At 49.1% G+C, this 17,993-nt stretch overlaps 1 protein-coding gene and 1 long non-coding RNA gene across 4 annotated transcripts in view; one reads left to right on the top strand and one right to left on the bottom strand.

The window, feature by feature from the left end:
- Lar (tyrosine-protein phosphatase Lar) overlaps positions 1 to 17,993 on the top strand; it is a 376,216-nt gene that overhangs the window by 32,235 nt on the left and 325,988 nt on the right. The gene's annotated exons all lie outside the window — the stretch shown is intronic.
- The window catches only part of LOC143175281 (uncharacterized), a 58,527-nt gene continuing 47,687 nt past the window's right edge, over positions 7,154 to 17,993 (bottom strand). The window contains exon 2 of the long non-coding RNA XR_013000065.1: positions 7,154 to 7,507. This is a non-coding gene — a long non-coding RNA (uncharacterized LOC143175281). The remainder of the gene's footprint in view (positions 7,508 to 17,993) is intronic.

Genomic DNA, 17,993 nt, shown 5'->3' with positions numbered 1-17,993 from the left:
TTGCAGGTGTCGGTGCCGCTATCAGTATCGTTCGAGGCTTTTCTAACACCGTTGTCGTACACGATCCATCGACCCGTACCCTTAACACGTTCGCCAACAGAATTTGTTTCGGTAACAGCTTTCGGAGTCGCGATATTTCACTAAATCCACCGCACACCTTCCCATAAAACGCTCCCACTATACAGTAAAGAATATTTCTCAGTGCTCTGACATCGACTCCATGCAATGCTGCTCCTAACGGAAATCCGTAGAATATTAGACCGTCTCTCCTCATACAAACACAAGATCATGATGCTTTCAAACGTATACAATAACGTGCTAAACGAGCGAAATGCTCGATTACACGAAAACAAAGTTCAAGCAGTTTGCCGCAAGAATTCCAGAACAAAGCGATCTCCGGGAAAATTCAGAACATCCTTACTCGCTGTCTATCACCTCGCTAAACAGACTACGCAACAGGTATCTGTCACCTCTGTCACAACTGGGAAGGACTGACATCGAAGATTTTTCAGAAGACGCGTTCGCGATCGCTCGCACTCCTCCCGAGTCGAGCGAGGCAATGGTCGACGGGAATGCGAAGGTTCAGTCGGTGCTGTTCGATTAGCGAGGATCGATTCGTCGAAGGGACTCGCCGGAAACTCGCGTTCCCCGCGGCAGAAGTCGCTAAAAATAAAGTCTACCTTTCCGAGCGCGGCTCGTCTTTGGGAAGCGTTGCACGCCGGGGTTTCCACGGATCACCGGCCGATCGATCGCGACACCGATCGCCGGAATCGCGATCGAAGTGGCAAGGGTGAAGAGAGACCGTCGTGAGGGCGGCCGCCTCTAAAGGACCAATTAGAGTGGAACGGGACCGCGGCGATACTCCTTTGAAAAGGGTAGCGCAAAAGCTTGTCCGAGCGCGGAAAGAAGATGCGCGGCCGATTCTTTGCGAGCCTAACTTCCGGTTCGCCCGTAAGAGTCGGCTAATAAGACGCCGTCGGGAATGGAGCCGCCATTCAATCAGCAGATACGTGGTTCCCGCGCGAGGCATCCGACAGAGCGTAATTAGACGGCCGAAGCAAGGGATCGCGCGGTCCGCGCCGAGAATTCGCCGGGCATCGTCGCGCGAGCGTCGTTCTATTTTCGCGGACGCTTTGTCTAGAAATTGAACGTTCCCTGTACCTCATCGATAATCTATATTCCGAGCGTGTGTGGGTACGTGTGCATATCCTGCGCGGCGAGCGAATCAAACAGGGTCAACGAATACCCCGATCGGACAGCGTCATCGACGATCTTTGCGCCCCGGATGAGTGGTGTGCTGGTTGGAATTGGAGGAAGGAACGGATCAGAGATTCTTTGGTCTGAAATAACGGCTTCCCGGCGATTTTAACGGGCTGCTGATTAGGAAATGCGATTAGTCGAGGGATGCACATTCTTTCGGGAGACTTTAGAGGATTTTCGAGCTAAACGGGTTGTAGAGGAGTCTCTTTGATAGCGATGTATTTTATAGAATTTCTTTGTAAGTGATCGTAGACGAATGATAGAGGAAAAGTTTAGCGTTGCTAAGAGAAATGATTGGTCATTATGGGTTGATAATGAGTTATGATCTACTATGGAAGCTTTTCTATCGAGACACAGTGTATATATGAGTTAACCTTTGTATGGCAAAGCGAAGGTGTTGACGCTTTAATATGCAAAAGCTGTTACAGGAATATTTCGCCTTAGAAACGTAAATTAGCTTCAAAGGTTTCAAAGAAGGGCCGAGAGCGAATCACGCCTACATCCCTCACGAAGATAGTTTCGTTTAAATCCGTATAGTTCGAGTTCTAATCAAGGGAAAGGATGAAGAGGCGTGTAGAGGGTCTACGGACGGCACGGGAATTTAGATCGATGATGCGGTCGAGCGGCGAAGACGCGGACCGGATCCCAGTGATCCGTCTACGGGTGGCAGGGTTCAGTATCGGCCAGGTTGCCGTTAATCCGACGTTACATCATCACCGGAATTCCAGGCGACAATGGAGTGCGCGCGGAAATACACCCGCAGTCCGATACAGAGCACGGTGTCGCGTGCCTACACGGCGAAACGATACCCGTGACGCGGAACGATAGGAGAGAGTTTCATTTCTACCTGGTAAGCTTCGAGACTGCCCGGACACGGGGATTAACCCTTTAAGGGTCAAAGCACTCTCGGTTACTTTCGAGATATAGGTGTTAGATGCGGGAATGACGGTTTGAAGATTTGGAACTTTGATAGTTAGAAGATTGAAAGGGTTAGAGCTTGAAGTTTCGAGAATTTAAAGATCGAGAGACAGACCATTGGGACGTTTGATGGTTTCGAAGTTTGGTAGCTTGTATTTTTGTGGGCTCGGAAAGTTGAACTTTTGGGAATTTGTGTGTTCGCCGGGTTGAGAATTTGGAAGTTTGCGAGTTTGAAAAACTTGACATTGGGAAATTTGTGAGTTTCGAAGCCTGACAGCTTGGAAATTTGGAGATCTGCGAGTCCGACAACTCGACAATTCGAACATTCGCGAGCTTGAACATTTGACGGCTTGGAAATTTGAAAATTTTGAAGTTTGTGCGTTTGAGAACTTGATAAATTGGACAATTTGAAAACTCGTGAGTTTGGAAACTGGATAAATTGGAAAATTTGGAAATCTGCGAGTCCGACAACTCGACAATTCGAACATTCGCGAGCTTGAAGATCTGACAGCCTGGAAATTTGAAAATTTTGAAGTTTGTGAGTTTGAGAACTCGATAAATCGGACAATTTGAAAACTCGTGGGTGGAAACTTAATAAATTGGAAAATTTGGAGATCTGAAAATTTGATGGTCTGAAAATTTGACGACCCGAGAACTTCAAAGTTAGAACACTTGAAGATTTGACCATCCGAACCTCGGAAACACGTCGGGCAAAACGCGAAGCCATCGGGATGAAACTTAACGTCGCGTTTGCCTCGGCGCAGGACAGCAAAGGGTTAAGCCGACTAAAAGGAAAAGCTCGGCCCGTCTCGGCCTGGCTCGGCTTGGTTCGCGGAGCGAGTAGAGCGTTGCAGGAAGGGGATAGACGGCGACGGCGTCGGGGGACGGTCTAATGTTACCGCATCCAGGAGCGCCGCGATTTCTCATCCTTATCTTATCTGGCAGCCACCGCTTTCCTCTCGCTTCCCTCGTTCCTTCTTCCGATGCCGTTTCACGCGGCAACCGTTCCCCTCCCCCGCGCCGTTCCCTCCGTGTCCTCCTTCTTCCTGTGTCCACGCGTCCTGCACCCTTCAACCCCCTCCCCGGTTAACCCTTCAGCCCAGGACTCTCCAGTAGAAGCTCTTTACCCTGTCGATTTTCCCTGAGGGCGATCCTCCGCCACCTCTGCCTCCCTCGGCCACATCCTCCAACCCTAACTGTCCCCATCTCATCCTCCCCCGAAGGAGCGCCAACTTAAATTCGCCCGGCGAGCTTTTAATTCCATGGATTGACACGGAATTTCGAGTGGACGCGCGACGGGAACCGTTTTCTTCTTTTCTCCTCCCCTCGCTCCCGTTTGGCCTTGTTCGTCCGTCCTGTTTCGACTATAGAACCGAGGCCTGCTTCTTCGCAGTCCCTCCTCTTCTCGTGGCCGACCGCCCCGGGGCCAGCCAGGCAAACGAAGTAAACGGAGCGAACGAGCGAGCGAGCGAACGAAGCTTGAAAATCTGTACGTATCGATCGGCCGCGGGGGTTTCGCCGCGATTCGCCGGAATTACGGGTATCGATCGAACGGGACGAATACGGACGACGACGCGACCGTCGCGTCGCGACCATCAGGAAAACTTCGCGCGTACCCCTTCCCCATTTTCGCCCGGATTCTTTCCCGTCGCCGCGGGAATCCGATCGAACGGCCACGGTTCCCGAGCCACGCCAACGTTTTTTCCCGGTACGCACTGTCGATCAGTCACCGCCGGCCGAATAGCCGAAGACCACTGGGCACAAAACGATGTATGAACTCTGACGCACTTGATCGGCGTAACCGTGAAAACGCGGGACCGTGGAAATCCGTCGAATCGAATGGACGCTTTTAAACGGTGCACGATTATTCGAGAGCCTGGCTGTTATACAGAACGAGTGTAGACTTTCCTTTTAGTGGAATATTTATGTACGAGGCGAAACCTAGCCATACATTTGCGCAGATAATTTTTGGGCAGTTGATGCATCATAGTGGCAATTAGGCTTGGTCTAGCACCTCGGTCGCAGCATTATATAGCGACGCCGACGCGTAACGACACTAAGTAGTGCCATAAACGAGAAACCGTTCCTCTTGCACTCATCGACGAAGATGCACAGGCGTCGCTTGGAATTTGAAGAAAGTTAGTTTAACCTCAATTACCGGGACGAAAGGTCGGCTGAGATTTCGACGGGTCCGTAAAACTTGTCTTATGCATCAAACTATACACCTAATATTCTAGTTTTATAAAATATCAAGCTTGCTAGTTATTCTCGAGAGCAGTGTTTTAGAACGCTCCAGTTACCATCGTACGATAGATTTCGATGTTGATGAGTTTGTTATAGAAATAGAAGCTGACACATAACGTGGGATATATCTCGCATGGAACGACTATTTTTTAATTATGAAATTTGATCGTTCAGTTTCCGCCTGCTCGCCGGCAAAGTCTCCGACGACTGGTTGACAGCGCGTGACATCCCTTAATCCGGAAAGAGCCGGACTCTCCGCTATGAATCTTTCGGGTTTTTCCCAACGGACGCGACGGCACGACCCTTGACCGACGCCCGCGCGAACGAAGTTCACCGGAAATTCGATTAACCGGTCGAGTTCGCCTCGCAAGGAGGCCCGTGGGCGTGCTGCGTGGGGCTGGCGCAGGTGGCTCACTCGATGAATCGTATGAAACGCGACCTCCGGCTCTTACGTAACTCGAATATCGAATTTAGAACGGCCGTCGGTTACGTAACGCACGCGATTCACGGGTACGTTCCGTCGCGGACGGAAATCTCCGCGTGCCGCGTCGCACGTTTCGACCCGGCCGATCTTTTCGGCGACTGCTGAATCAACATCCACGGAAAATCCCGTGGAATCGGAGTGATATGTCCAGCGCTGGATCTGCCGAGTGTTTCATGCTACACGTCACTCTTATCCAAATGAATGACAACAGATTCTGCAGGGATAGATTTGATAAGCGGCGGCGTTGGTCGCGAATAGGTCTATTTATTAACACTAGAACTACCGAGCGTTTAATACGATTGATATGTGATCTCTGTAAAAATTGTAACAATAGATTATTTTCAGTTTCTTTGGATATTCATCATAGTACTCAAGTGAAACTATTTCCAAAATCATTTCAAATATTCGATGCTTTTAAGGTATTAATAACTGCGAAACAAGCAAATCGAAACCAGTCATTTTGACTGGTACGTAGTTCTAGTGTTAACAGGTTCTATGTCATGCTATTTATAATAGACGCGCAATTTTTGTAAGGAAACGTTGTGAGACATGTGTCAAAGAATAGTACAGGTCGCGAAACAACAGAGACGTAAAGAAACATTAGAATATATTAACCAGTTAACTGTGGAATTTAAAAAAAATGGAACGTGTACTCGTTGAACGCAGGACGAACGCACCTACAGTATATTTTAACCCTTAGCATTCCATACAGTTTTGTGATATGTCAGCAACTACCAATTTTGATAATAGTCCTATTGAAAATTAACAATGTTATAACATTTCTTAGACCTTTAGTTCCCTTCTCAGTACAAACTTTGTATATTTGGAAAATCTAATAATCTTAAGATAATTTTCTTAAAATTCATTAAAATATTTAACATTACAACTGGTGTAATATTGGAGCCTACAGAGTTCAAAGGGTTAATGAGAGATCAAAGCGAAATAAAGAAGAATTACATGTTTGTATGAAAAAATAAAGAATTCATCGCTGAAAGAATTAGTATCATGTCAAGCTATACAATGACGTGTATACTCGTCATAGCTAACTGGTCAAAAGTCAGCGAAAGCTAGAATGTAACTCAACCTATCGCTTAAAATATCAGTGCACTTTATAATCAAGGTATAACTAAATTTCCGGTGGCACGGAACGTGTTAATTAAGGTTTCTTAACACTTGAATTCTCTTTAAAATCGTCGCCACGAGTCTGACACATCATTAGAAGGCGAGAGGTTAACGAAGGAATATCGAGCATCCGGTATTTTCGAAATATAAATAATTGCGAGGTAGGCAAACGAAAACCAATCGTTTCGATTGGCAAAGCTGGTTCTACTATTAACGTCACGAAAAGTGAAACGCGAAGATTTATCGTGATCCGAGTTTTCGACGCGATCTATTTATTAAATATGCAGAACGCAATTGGACCGAGAGGGATATTTTTTTCATTCCCGCGGCGCGTTAATGGACGAAAGGGGTTCCGCGATTTTATAGCACCCGCGCGCGGGCGGGGAGATGTTCCGTGGGAAATTAATCTGCGCGCTAGGATCGGAGGAAAAAGATGGAGTTCGAAAAACGTAACGGCGAAGATACAACGGAGGCAACGATTGGCGGAGCGGGCGAATCAATTGGCCGCGAAGCGTTTCGATTCGATCAATTTACTGGACACGACGGCTGTTTCGGGCCCTCCTTTCCCTGCTTTTTACCCTGTCCCTCTATACATGCCGGCACTCGAGGCAAAACGGCGATTCATCATTTTCAACGTATCACGGACAGCTTTCTGCGCAACCTGGTCGGCTGTCGATTCGAAAAAAAAAAATACTCTCTCGTTAATATCGACGAACCGTCGCGCCGCTTCTTCGGTTCACGGTATACTGTTCGGAAACGATCTGGTTAACGCAGTCTCGGTGTTGTTGCGTGAAGCTGTTCGTGCACGCTGGATATTCGACTCCATTGGACACGGAATTAAAGAATTATTCGGAATTAATTGGCGCATTTGAGTTGGATGGAAGGGCTCCGTTATTAACGGTATGAGGACTATGAGATATTCGAATTGTATGTTTTACTTGATAATGTCTGTCATCTTGTAATGTGGTCAGTTATTGATAATCACTTGTTATCTGTGTATTATAGAAGTCGACAGCTAGTTTAATGTTTTTACTTATTGATTCAATTATTAATGGTATTTCTTACGTGTTCCGAACATTTGTGTTTATTAATAATTCTCACCTGTGCGTTGTAGAGCTCGACACCTAGTTTAACGTTTCTATTTATTAATACAATTACTGATAATATTTCTGACGTGTTCCGAACATTTGTGTTTATTAATAATTCTTATCTATGCATTGTAGAACTCGACACCTAGTCTAGCGTTTCTCCTTATTAATTCAACTCCTAATGATATTCCTGAGGTGTTTTGATTCGAATATTTATGTATTAAAAAAACTCCAAGCTTTAATTCCCGGAAGATTGCTCCTTTATGTTTCCTCTGTTCGATCCTTCACACCTTTGAAAATGGAGTTCTCTGATCCCGGTGTATCCAAATTCCATATGCGTCCTAGGTCGCTGCTCGGGGAACACTCGATTCCCTTCCATCTTCTCGCTTTCCTAAAACCGGAAAGAATTCTTTATTCAATATCGAGATAAATATAAAATTCAACTCAACGGAAATCGAATATTTTATAACGTAAGGATTCGATAGAATGTGCACGGAATAGTTGTTTCGAATTAGAACTATTACAAATTCTGGTACACGTCTTAAATAATAAACAACAATTCGATATCAACGATTCCTTTGGCCAAACAGGTCAAAGAACCATGCACATTCCTCGAGACGAGAACTATCAATTAAATACAATTAAATACAATAACTCCAAATATAATTTACTTCCTTAAAATATAAATTAATCATTACTTTTCTGTTATCAATGGTTAACCTCCAGTAAATAAAATACTTATAATTTCCAAAAAGTGAAATTATTTCCGATAAAGTATTCTCAAACACAGCTGTGAAAGAAATCATAGGTCAAGGGGTTAGCAACGTGTTAACCTTTAACCCTTTGCACTCCGTAGGTGCCTCTCAGTCGCCAATTGATTTGACACAGCAAAATTATAGAGTTTGATATTTAATATTAAACTTTGTACAATGCATCGACATGTAAAGTTCAATGTTGCGTTTATCTACAACATTCATTTCACTATTTCTACCACTATCGCAATATATACAATGAACACGTATCCTCCTAGGTCACTCCTGAAAATTTCCATCCCCCGATTATCCATATTACAGTATTTCTCCCTCGAAACACCCGCGATCCGTCAAGCGTTAACAATCTCAAACCCAAAAACGACTGCCGAACCCCATTTCCCAAAAACCTGCCAGCGGTCAGTCAGCCAGACACCGAACGCAACCGATCGATCGGCCGAGGAACCGAGACCACCCCCGGCAGTTCGTATTCCTCGTTTCCGTTCCGCGGAGTAGAAAGTCGGTCGGCGGCCATCTTCGAAGACACGATCCTTTTTCTCGTTCCGAACGGACGGCGACGCGACGCGACGCGACGCGACTCGGCTGCGCGCCTCTATCTTTCTTCCGGCTGACAATGCCGGGGCGCGAGCCCCGCGAATGAGGGAGCCGCGAGGAAGAAAAGGGCCGACGGGTAAAGGCGTCCGCGTGAAAGCTGGGTTTTGTAGACATACACAATTTGTCAAACTGCCGGCTCGCGCTCGCCTCGTGGCCGCCCGGCCGCCCGCTACAATGAACACTGTATTTTCCCAGCAGATTTTCCGCGATGGAATTTGGGCCATCGTTTCCGTGCAACCCCCCGCCCCCCCGGCGTTTCCTCTGCCTCCTACCGGGCGTTTGTCTGGTAAACGACGGACTCGCGATTCTTCCAGAAGGTCTGGCCCGTTTTGTTTCCGACGTGTTCGTGTGCCGGCGCGCTTGTAGGCTCGCGCTCGTCGCCGCGTTGTTTGGTCGGTTCGTTTGCGGAAGGAAGCGCATTCGAAAATCACGATCGACGGCGGAGCAGGGGGAGGATGTACGTTTTCCTCGTTCATTGTCGTTTGTTCACGCGTCCGTACATCCACCTACCGCCCCTCGTCCCGTACGCGAGCCACGGAACGCGCTCGCATAGACGCTCCAGAGAACGGCCCCGTTGTGTACACGCGTTTCCACGTTTCCACGACCTCTCCATCCTCCCCCCCCCTCTGCTCGTGTTTACCTAACCCTCCCTCCTTTGCCCATCGCTTCGTTTACCCTTTTCGTAAATCGTGACTCGTGACTCGTAACTGGCCGATCGTTGCGCGTCACTCCGATCGATCTCGGCCGTTTCCGTTCGCTCTCTTCCCGGCTCCCATCTTCCTCGTTCCTCCGTGCTTCCTTTTTTCCACGGCGGTTCTCCTCGCGCTCTATTATTGATTCCGGCACGCTCGACTACGCTCGAAGCGGGCGCCGATAAGATTGAATCCCGGCAGCCTTTTTGATTCGACGACGCGACCTGACGAATCGCGACTAATCGCGGGGAACGCGCAACGACATTCCCGTGTTCTCCACCGCGGACCGGCCGCGCGATCCCTCGTCCCATTGTGCGCCGTTTTTCCGCGCTCGTCCGTCCCGACGTCTTCCCTTTGTAGCCGCCGGTAATGCTTTTTCCATTCGAGACCTCCGTCCATGTCTCTTTGCGCCCGGCGACGGCGAAGGAGCTACGAAACAACGTCGAAAAGGCGCAAAACATTTCCCTTCCGGGGATCGATTCCGCGGAATGGTCGGGACGTGCTCCGGAAGAGAGGAGCTCCGAGAGTTTCGCCTTTAACGCGATGTCCTTCCGAAGAGGCGATGCCCTATCGAACGGTTTCCCCTGATATTTCATCGACCTCGCGGAGACCGTGATGTAACGCGAGAGGAATCATTGTGAATAAATAAAAGACGATTTCTATATCGGCTCGGGGACTTGATTATTCCACGAAAGACATAATTGTGAATAGTTAATTAAGGATCAGTGATTATTCACGCGAACACGTTTCCCGAAGATGGACTTGAGGATTTATTTCACCGAGGAGACCGGAAGATGCAAATTCGGGGGGAAATTAATGCAAGCATCGCGCTAGTATCGTGTTTTATTGGATTGTGAATTTATTAGTATTATATTTCATTACATCGGGGATTTATTAGTGTTATATTAATATTAGATCGGAGCTCCGACGTTAATATTGGTCATATAATTCCGGTTGAAGTACTCGTGTTCTAAACGTTCCATCGTATACATTGAAATTTATTTTATGGTAATGAAAAAAGAGGACGAAGAGGCACGATCGGGAATGAGTGGGAGTAAGAGAGAAAGAGAGAGAGAGAGAGAGAGAGAGAGAGAGAGAGAGGGAGAGTGATTTCGGCATCCGGTGCTTTCGAAATGGAGGGAAAGAGGAGCAAAGCTTAGCGCGATGGCGCGGACGTGATCCGAAAGCGAAGCCCGGCTCGGCGAACGACGTCAGCCGAAATCGGTACGTTTCATCGCAACGGTGCACCTTGCTCCGCGAACCTGGACCTTTCCCTGAGAGCGCAGTCACACCGTTTCACGCGAGTGTCTCCATCTTAGACCCTTAACCCGCCGCGCGAATGCGATTTTCACTGTTTCCGGTTTTACACGGTTTACGAGGAACAAATCATTCCGGCCCCGAAACGTCGTCGGCGCCGCGCTAAATTCGGACAATTCAGCGGGAAATTAATTATATCCAATAAATCCATTCGCCGTGCCGTATAAATTCTTTACCCGAGGCGACCCGACGCGACGCGACGTGACGCGACGGTGGCCACGCGAAAATTGTTTCGTGTGAACTTATAATTAGACTGTGAAATTTCATGCAAATTTCCCACTTCCCTTTCCTTTTTCATCCCCCCGCCCCTGTTCTTCCGCGTTCTTATTTTTTCCTGTTACACCGTGCACCCCGTTCCCTCAATTTTTCCCCCCGCGTGCGCCGCGCGCGCTTTGAATACCTCTGTCGGCCACTTCTCTCTCCCTCGTACGACAATTTACAGACAAATCTCCGCACGGCGCACTCAACGAAACCGAATAAAGCTGCGTTGAAGCGCGATTAACATTATATATTGCGGCTGTGCAAAGATTCTTCTACCTTGCGGAACACGCAAAGATTCACTGGCAACCCCCCGAGCTCCCCGTAATCGCGGTAAATCCTCGCTCGCGTATTTTCCTCGCGACACACGTTAACGTGAGATGCGCGCCGCGAGCCGACTTCCAGCAACGAAATATACTTTTAGCGATATGGATTCTAGATGGATGAGCAATAATGCAGGTTTCGCTTCTCCGCTGTTTTCCCGCGGGACTGGAGCGGGATCCCCGATCGATCTGGGACGCTTCCGCGGGAGGAACTCGTTCTTATAGGCGGCGGATCGCGTATGCACGTCCCCGGCTATCGGTCTCGAACTCTCGAACAACCACGAACGATCGATTCTCCCGCGACTTTTGCGTCGGTCGGACGTCGAGGAATGCGAAACGAATCGTGGGTGTTACCGTCGGTGCTCGCGACACCTTCCATTGTATTCCTTCGTCTCTCTCTCTCGCTCTCTTTCTCTCTCTCTCATTCCTCCCTTCCTCTTCCTCACCCTCTCTCTCGCTCCCCGGGTCTCTCGAAGATCCTTAAGGGTAAAGTCCGCCTTTCGGGGACGAGTTCCGTGGGGGTTGAAGTTTTACGGTCGAAGTTGGAATCTCAGCGTCGCCGGAGAAGCGTCGCGCGCTTCCGAGAAGCGAGAAGGAAATGCGGTTCAGAGGGAAAGATTTCGCGGGCGCGGCCCATAACTTTGCTCGTAAATTCGATATTCAAAACAGGAAGTGAACAATGCTCTTATATAGCTGTGTACCGAAGGCGGTGGCGGTCTACTCGCCATTACTACTCGAAATCCCTCCCCCTCCACCGTTCTCTGGAAAAATTCAACGATTAACGGCCCACGCCTTCTCCACGAGCCGTTGAGTCTCTTCGTCGCGAGTTTATCGACGCTGGGAGTAACGAGCGTGTAACGCTTTGACTGTCGCTGCTCAATTTCCGACACCATTGTTTACATAAATCATTGGTTTTCTTGGTGATGCATCGAGCAAAGCGAATTCTGTTGGATGTATGAGATATAAGAAAGATAAAGCAATCATTATGAAGACCTTTGACTCAGTTTCTGCTCAATTGGGAATACTGTTCCGAATGCATAAGAGTTTCGATGAGATTACTTGATAGCAAAGTGTTAATGGGATTGATATGTGATAAGAATTAATTCGTATGACGTATAATACTCTTATAATGATTACATCCATGATTATACAAGATTGATTACATCCAAGAATTATCAGAATGCTTCTCTCTTTAACACTAGAACTACCGTAACAGTCAAAATGACTGGTTTCGATTGTGTTTCACAATTATTGATATCTTAAAGGCATTGAATATCCGAAATGCTCTTGAAAATAAATAGCTTTGACTTGAATATCATAATGAATGTCTCAAGAAACCGAAAATAATATATTCTTAGAATTTTTATAGAGATTACATATCAATCGTATTAAATCCTCGGTAGTCCTGGTGTTAATTTCTACCGATAAACTACGAAACTGGAACCATCAAATTTCAAATGATTCCTAATCCGTCCAACGCTTCATTGTAACGACCAAAATAAATGAAACTCGATTCGACTGGCGCGGTTCTAGTGTTAAACGCGTCCATTGGAAATCGATTTTCTCGCGTATCGAGTAAGACCGACGCTCCGACGCCGAGGAGACAGTCGAGCGAAGGACAGAGATAAAACTAGAGAGCGAGAGAGGCACGGTGGCGACCAGCCGATTAATAATTTTCTAGCAACCCTTCTTCCCCTTCGTTTCGCCAGGATTCTACGAGGGAAACCGGTGTTCCGATACACGCTTTCGCGCAACGGCAATATCGTCCGGACGCAAAGGTTTATCAACGATTTATCGATGGCGTAGGTGTGCTACGCCGATCGCGCTCGTTCGCCGCGCCCCCGCCCCCGTCGGCAGCCGGGCGAATTTAATTTCGAAATTCGAGAAATTAAAATTCAGAAGATCGAACGATCGACTTTATTTGCATACCGCGGCTATTTATTAACCGAGGTGCGGACCGCCGTGCCGGCGTCGTTTCGACGGCACTCGCGCCGCCGCGCCGCGCCCCCTCCTGTCCGACTCGTTTTTGCGACGGAAAGTTTCAGCTTCCCGCGTGTTCCGACCTGGGAATTTTTCGATCGCGCGATTCCCAGCGCGCCGCTGCTGGCCCGGACTTTCGGTTTTTACTTAACGAACGGCGTCGCGGGGGACGTATTCGCCGGGCCTCTATAAACGCGGAAACAACGGGCGTTCATTATTTACAACCGGAATTCTGGCCAGTATCCAATTGTCGGCGTTGCGGCAATTTTTTGATCAATGAGATCGGTACACACTCATTTCGCCGCGAGCACGCGACGGACCGTATATTTGCTAGACACCGGCTCGACGGTGTGCCGGGGATCAGCGGTATAGGCAGCTGCATTTTATTTCGGATCGGCCGGTTCCCTCTGTTCTGAATAGCTCACATGTTATCAGACTTTGATACAGTTTCCACTCTGTTCGAGAGTAGCTTCTATTGTCTGACAGATAACATGTTTTTTATGATTCCCGTGTATAGTAAGTATACAGAAAATTACCTTGATTATTTCACGAGCCACGGCAACTAGCATTTTAAACGACGATCAACGCATAGAGATGAAAACCACAATCGCGAGGCAACAGACAACGAGGTCTCCTATTTTCTCTTTCACCGCATCAGCCATAGATACTGAAAATGATGGAATACCTCCGCAGAGGTGGCATCCCCGAAAATTACGTCTGCGAGGCCAGTTGGACGTCCGATCCGCCTTTGACGGCGCTAATTCGTTTGTCGTTCGAGCGCCGATGATAAACGAGCGATTGACCGAGGGGAGGGCTACAGGATAGAAGTAGGAAAATCGTTTAAGCGACCCGGGAGATGAGTGGCGTGCCATAGATCGGCGGACGGAGGGCGCATCGAGGGGGTGGCAGACGGACGAGGAGGAAAAGAGAGAAATCCTCGCGCGAGGAGAGAGCAAGCGTGTGTGTCCGCGAGGCAAGATTGAGATGCAGACGGACAAGCGTGAAAGTAGGAGAAAGAGAAACACGGGGAATAAAGTGCGGAGGAGGAAGAAAGAAAGGAGGGGAAGAGCAGGATTGACAAGTGAAAAGGGACGGAGGAACAAGGGGGAAGAGGAGTCGTTCAATTAGAGGACCCGAGCTGGCACGATCGAATGCGAGAATTCAATTTCTTCGGTCTTTCAATCATTTCGAGTGCGCCAGGCTTCCCTCAAGTTTTCTCTTCCTTCCATTCGCTTTTATCTCTCGTCTCTCCCGTTCGATCCCCGGCCTATCGCTCGCTCTTCGTTATCTACGCGAACAGAGCACAATCTTTCCTCCCCGGCCCCCTTCCGGCCCCGCTTCGCGTCCTCTCTTCTCCTTTACCCCGCTGCTACCACCTTTCTTTCTTTCGGACCGTTTACTTTCACCCCCTCCCTCGGTTCGTCCAGGATCACGGAGCAGCTTAACGCCGCCGAAAAATAAATTCAAAGAATCATCCTGCTCTTGCGACGTTTTTACGCTAGCGAGCCACGCTGAATTCGGGATTTCCTAAATCCCTGCGACTTGGCCGCGAGTTTTTCGCGTTTCCCCGGCGTGCCTCGGCCAACGGGGGAGACGAATCTTGGCTGGATATTAGGTTTCGAGTTTTTCCTGGCCCCGGATCCTCACATTTCTTCCCGCTCCCCCTTTTGTTGGAAATCGGAGCCACCAGCTTGAACCGAGCCTCGCGGGCCACCCGTTTTCCGGTGATTTTTACGGCGATTCTTAGGATTGCGGGCAAATGCTGACTACGTTGCGTCTGATGTGTGTCTTACTCACAATGTGTTTGGTGTACATTAGTCTGTGTGGAATTTTGCTCGCGCAGCTCTCGGATAAACGTATAAATTCAAACGACGAATCAAAGTCGGCCGCGTTTCAGTGCGTTGACCGTTCGCGGCTCGGCCGATTTTACTCGTGGAAACGACGGGGAAGGAATCCTCTGTATTTCCTCCTGTCCCTCGACGAACCTCCTCTCTCCCCGTACTCGTTTACGCTCGCTTTCATGGAGACGCTTTGGGAAACGCATTAAAATCCCCTCGTTCCGCGACCGCTTTGATCCGAACGGCGGGCGGTCCGGCGCGTGCACGCGCGTCCCGCGACCGTTGCCGGCCGAACGAGCCAAAGCGGAGACGCGAGGACGCGAGGGAAACAAAACCGCGATGAATGAAATTTTAAAACGCGTCTCACCGCACACGGCATTTTCACTTTTGCGCGGAAAACCGGTGTCCTCCACGCAGTAAATGAATTTGACCGTGGAGTTTCGCGACGCGGCTTAAACAGTTGTCTTCGGCATTTTGGATTCCCTGCTCATTAACCGGTCGCGTTCCCGGGAAGATCTCGGTGTTGCAGTTTGGAGCTCGCAGCAATAACTAAGTGTAGTTTCACCACGCATATTAACCGTTTGTGAGAGAATATTTCACGAATATATTTCGAATAGCTATAATAAAACTTCATCGACTACTCAATTATTCGAATGAGAAGCGTAAAGAGTTAACATATCACTAGCTACGTCAAACACATTTGAATGACAGTTTTCTATATAAATATATAGAAAAGTCAATTATCTAACACATCAAGCGAATGAAATTTCATTAGCTCTATAAGACGCAAGAAGATCTCGAGTTCTCCGTTTCACCAAGAAAATTCCGACAGCACGCCAGCCGAACGAGGACACTGATTCCACAGGCACCGTGTGAATAAACGATCAACGTCCAGAATAACACCAGCGAAATCCCGCGAGAACATTCTTCCCCTGAGAATCTTCATTTTTCCGGTGTCATCGTCGAACCGAACCATCGAAACGCGGCCATCCATCAAACACCGCGCACCAGGTCAAAACGGTCGTAACGTATTTGTCACGCTTACCAAAGTCACGGTGCCGTCGAATCATATCTAAATCAATACGGCTGGATCGACTAGCCGCGCACATCAAAGTAGCCCCGCGATATTAATTAAACTCGCGCTGGTAGCCGGCGTCGATTTTACTCCGCCTCACCCTCGGTTTTAAAGCAGCGGCGTCGAGGCGGCTGGATTCCGAATAAACGTAGTCGTGTTCCGGTATCGAAGTTCGTTGGCTCGCGGGCCGGGCTCGCTGACAGTGACGAAGAGACAAGGAAAAGCGTCGGAAAGGAAGGAGTGGGACGGGGGGAGAGAAAGTATGAGGCGGACGTGCGAGTTCTCGGGGGCGGTTTCGAGCGACGAACAAATCGTGTGTTGTCGAGGAAGGAAAGGAGAACGGGGGAACGACTGGAGGGCTACAAACCGTAGGAATAGGAAGGGAAAGAGATACGGATAGGCGAGTGCACACTATTTCCAGCGGTACCCTGCAACCGGCTCATCAATCATCGGAGTTTAGAGTCGGACACGTAATTTCCGGGGCGTGGGATTCGTTCGACGCGCGCGTCCGTTCGACCGGCACTCCGATTGGCTGCTGGTACCTAACTGGGCCATCCGATTGGCTGTTCCCCGTGCGTCTCTATGATTTATGAGCCCGAGTGCGTTCGTTAATATGCCCGGTGATCGGTTCGAACGAACGAACGAACCGACCGACCGACCGACCGACCGACCGGTCCGGCCCGGTCCAGCAGGCCATCCCCGATACCCGAGCTGACCCGGTACCCGACGGAGACACAGTTCGGACTGCGACGTGAGTTATATTCCGCGATGCTGGCTCGCCCGTATTCCCTCAATCATAGGGCTATTCTACTTCGCTCTATGATCGCTCGCGTAACGCTCCCCGAGCCGTGCTCGCCGATACACGCGGCCCCGGGCCCGGCGTAACTGAATCGCGAAATCCATTTCGCGATCGTTAATTCGATCCACGAGATTTCATACGCGCGCGGCAGCCCATGCCGGCAGTCTAGGCACAATATTCTCCGCGGTGACTAACGTTCCCGAACGTCCGAATCCAATTCGAGCCGAGATAATCTCGATAAATCTCGGCGGCACGGTTAAACAGACGAGCGACGAGTCCCCCGAAGATTCCTCGTGTTACGCGATACCACGGATTTACGAGTGATTGTTGCCCTGACGCGAGAGTTTCGTTCGCTGTCGCGTCGCCGTCGGTTCGCGCCGGGCTTTTTTCTCCTTTTGTCTCCGTGCGAGATTGATCGCGTCGGTGCATCGGAATCTGGTGTTTTATGGATTCTTTTAGTCTGTTGAGAGCGCGCGCTGTCGGTGAATTTTTTAGCTGTTCGATCTGGCCGCGCCGAGATCGCGAGTGATGGAACCAGCTGAAAAATCGCGACAAGGGAAGCTATTCCTCGGGATCGATGGCTTTACGAAATCTCTGCGGAGCGTATATTTTTTCGGATTATTCGAGGAACAGTCGGAAGGTTCCAGAAGGTAATGGGAACGGTTAGCCGCGAAGCTAATAGATTCTTATTCGATACCACGCTCTCCTAAATCCTATAAGTGACCCGGTGAACAAACTCTCGCGATGAAACTTCATCCGGTATTCATCGTTTGTTTTTGCCCCGCGAGACTGCTACCTTCATTTTCATGCGGTTTCAAAAATATCTCGCGTAATTAATCGTATCTCCTACGCTGCGCCGACGTATCGCGCTATCATTGTCCGGTCGGCGAAGTCAACCGACCCGGTCGCTTCGCGTCGACGCGATGTTGCTCGAACGAGTCCGCGGCCCGGATCGATCCCGATTTTTCATGGGCCCGGTGTCGTTCGGACGGTCCGCCGCGTTAATTGCCGGACGTTATGATTATTCGCGAGCGTATATCCGTGCCATCGACGGCTAATGGCCGTTAGGATTTACATTTATCGGCCTTTTACAGGGGATAATCGGCGACGCGAGACCCCCAATTACGCGAACGCCTCGTTTCGTTCGGCCGGTCGCGTCGCATTCGACGCTGCTCACCCGTGATTTTCATCGGCGCGGCAACGGGATCGTGAAAATCGGTTCGCCGTCCAC

Source organism: Nomia melanderi, chromosome 14 (genome assembly GCF_051020985.1).
Source record: "Nomia melanderi isolate GNS246 chromosome 14, iyNomMela1, whole genome shotgun sequence".
NCBI lineage: Eukaryota > Metazoa > Arthropoda > Insecta > Hymenoptera > Halictidae > Nomia > Nomia melanderi.
The sequence above is the reverse complement of the archived record's forward strand: the minus strand, read 5'-3'. Positions and strand labels throughout refer to the sequence as shown.